The sequence below is a fragment of the Capsicum annuum genome, chromosome 11 (assembly GCF_002878395.1).
Source record: "Capsicum annuum cultivar UCD-10X-F1 chromosome 11, UCD10Xv1.1, whole genome shotgun sequence".
Taxonomy (NCBI): domain Eukaryota; kingdom Viridiplantae; phylum Streptophyta; class Magnoliopsida; order Solanales; family Solanaceae; genus Capsicum; species Capsicum annuum.
The window spans coordinates 144,505,230-144,508,504 of record NC_061121.1 but is presented as its reverse complement, the minus strand read 5'-3'; the positions used below and the strand labels follow the sequence as shown (position 1 = coordinate 144,508,504).

The 3,275-nt window shown below is 32.6% G+C and overlaps 1 pseudogene; it reads left to right on the top strand.

Annotated features, from left to right (window-relative positions):
- Positions 1-6: 6 nt before the first annotated feature.
- On the top strand, positions 7-1,884 carry LOC124888507 (annotated as a pseudogene).
- Positions 1,885-3,275: the final 1,391 nt, after the last annotated feature.

Genomic DNA, 3,275 nt, shown 5'->3' with positions numbered 1-3,275 from the left:
GTGGTGACGTTGTTGCCGACGGAGGTGGCACTGCTCTCTTCTTGGTGGTGACTGCGACAGTGAGTCGGTGTTTTGTTTCGATTTTTAACTTGCAGTTTGACTTAGATTTATAGGTTTGGTTATGATATATGAGTAATCTGTTTACTTTGTTTGGCATTTTTTGTGCTTGCTGAAAGTTAATTTGGACAGTTTTTCGAAGTATACTGGAGAGATTTTCACAAATTGTATTCTTAAACCCTAACAATGATAATTGTGCTAATGGGGATCTGAAGAATCAGCTGCTGTTTGGTTCTTCTATGAAGCAGGAGATTGTTGAGGAATTTGGGAATGAAAATAGATATAAGTATAGTGGAGTTACATATGGTGTAGGTGTGCAAATGCAAATTAGAGGAAATTTGAACAATGGTAATGGTGGCTCTAATCTTATTAGACAAAGTAGTTCACCAGCTGGATTCTTTTATGTTATACTGATTTTGCTCTTTAATAACTTTTGTTTGTTAAGTTTATGAAAAGAATTTAGCTTAATCTGGATGTGTGGGTTACGTTTATACTTGGGGAAGTTCACTTCTAGTTATTTTTTAGGATCTGTGAAGGAAATTTTTTGTCTTTGTTGATTTGATCTCAATCATTTAGCTAAAAGAAGAGGAAACTTTTGGTCTATATTGTTCGGACTCTTTAAAAATATTAGTGTGTGTGTGTCGGATTCTTCAAAATGTAGTGCATTTTTGTAGAATCTAATACGAATGTGTCATCGAAAGTGAAGAATCCGGGCAACTTAGCTTTTGGTCGATTTGGAAATAGACCGGAGATTTAAGCTTTTTATTATTCTTTTGGATTAGAAATTTACTGAATGATGGATTTGCTTGCTACTTTGATATAGTTTTTGATGTAGTAGTAATCAAGAATGGGGGGATTTTGTTGCTTATTATGTGCAGGATTTATGAGAAAAGTTGGGAATTTTAGAGCAAGTGTAGGGAATAACAGGGAAGCAAGTACATCAATTAATGCTTTCAGCAATCATATAAGTTACTCATCTGCTCAATCATCTAGCTCGAATTTCATGCCTAGCATTGCTGAGAATGAATCTTGAAACGACTCTTCGTTCTATTCTTTGAAGAGAAATAGAGATGGTGATATGAAAATATTTTCTACTAATAATTTCAATGGAATGACTAATCAGGTAGCTATTCTATTTTCTGTCCTTTTGATCTTTCTATTGATCTTGTTGTTTTTTGTTTTTGTTACTAACAAATGTTCGTTTTGTTTGTCAGAATGATGAATCAAGAAACTACAACACTTCTGGTTTAACTCACCATTTAAGCTTGACTAAGACATCTTCTGAGATGGCAGCCATTGAAAAATACCTGCAATTTCAACAAGATTCAGTCCCTTGCAAAATTCATGCCAAAAAAGTTGCGCTACACATCCGTGAAGTATTGCAGAGAGGGTAAAATTATGTCCTGTTTACCTAGTTTTCTTATCAATCACGTTTATACTTGAAGTGCACACTATGATAAAACTTGTTATTAGTGTTAAAGTTGAAGTAAAGTTCTCATTTTCTTGTTGACAATTTGTAGATGAGAAGAACTCGGATTAGCGAAAGGATGAAAAAACTGCAAGATCTTTTCCCAAATATGGACAAGATAAATTCTTGTGACTCTAGTGTTTATAGGAATTTATTTTCCCAAATTCTTCATTATTTACTTTGTTTCATTTTGTGACATCCTCCACGTGTTTGTTGAAATGCTCATGAGAAGTTTTTGGCATGATCTTTGCTACTAGTTGATGTAATTAACTTGGAGCATAGTCTCTCCATTGCTTGAGTCATATTGTGAATTAAATTGTCTTCTAAGGAGTATGAAATAGAGGTTTCAGTTGGTGGTGTGTTGTTTCTAGAATTAGTTAACCATGACCTTTGTTGATTTGATTGTTATGTGCTGATTCTTGGGTGAAGTCTGAGTGACCCCATTGAAAAAATGCATGCTTTGTCTGACGATAGATCAGGTGATATCATTCTCAAGGGAAAATCATCATTTTTGTTAATGTAATGGTCATGAACTAAACGTGTACGATAATAATAAATATGTAGAGTGTGTTCATGTCCAACATAATGTTGTTATTTTTAAGTATGTGTTCTATAGGATTGTTGGCAGATATTTGGGATTTGACATGCTTGACACTTGTTGTGTGTCTATGAGAACACTAGACGAAAGCGGTATAATACCCCTAAAACTCATCTAGCATCCTCATAGAACACACACCTTGCCTCAAACCTCTCAAAACTAAGTATTGAAGCAAAATGGGAGACTTTTTCCCCTTAGGTTGAATCTGCCCTACAAATCTTAGCCACCTGCGATCGCTCCTCCTGAGGCAGTAAATATGCTTTCTTATTGTCTATATTGATAGGTAAGAAGGTAGGTTGTTCTCCACTTCAGTCATTTAAAATATATGCGTCGATAGTATGGCAAAGATCTGTATGTATCACGAATGTTATAATTAGAAAATGTTGTATAGTGAATCCATGTTTTCTCCTTATCACAGTTCATGGTATGAATATAGGTTATTGTAGACTTTTAGAGAGTTTGTTCCTGTTACTTAATAGTAGAAACAGTTATGATCTAAGTTGATTTGAGGGCTCAATTGATACATTTGCATAAGAAATAGGGTGGATGATGTATGTTGTGATTTGTCAAACTAGTTGATGAACTTGCATTAGTCGTGTTCCTGGCATAATTACTATTTATTAAATAATTGTTTATTAAAGTTCCGACTACAGTAGTCGGAACAATTATAATTATTAAATAATTATTTATTATATTCTGACTACAGTAGTCGGAATAATTATTTTATTAGTTTCTGACCACAGTAATCGAAAAGATTTTGTAGGTGGATATTTATTTATTAAAATTTTGACTAAAGTAGTTGAAATAATAATTATTTATTAAAGTTCCGACTACAGTAGTTGAAACAATTATAATTACTAAATAATTATTTATTACTTTTCCGACGATAGTAGTCGAAATAATTATAATTATTAAATAATTATTTTTAATTAGTTTATTAATCTTCCGACTATCGTAGTCAGAATCTCTTTTTTTTTTTTGGTTATTTTATAATTTTCAATCTGCGACTACAGTAGTCGAAAACTTCTGACTACTGTAGTCGAAAATATTTTTTCAACAAGCTATATTTTGACTATCATAAAACAGTCGAAAAGTTATTTTTCGACTATATTTCGACTACATTAGTCGTCGGAAAAAATACTAATTTCTAGT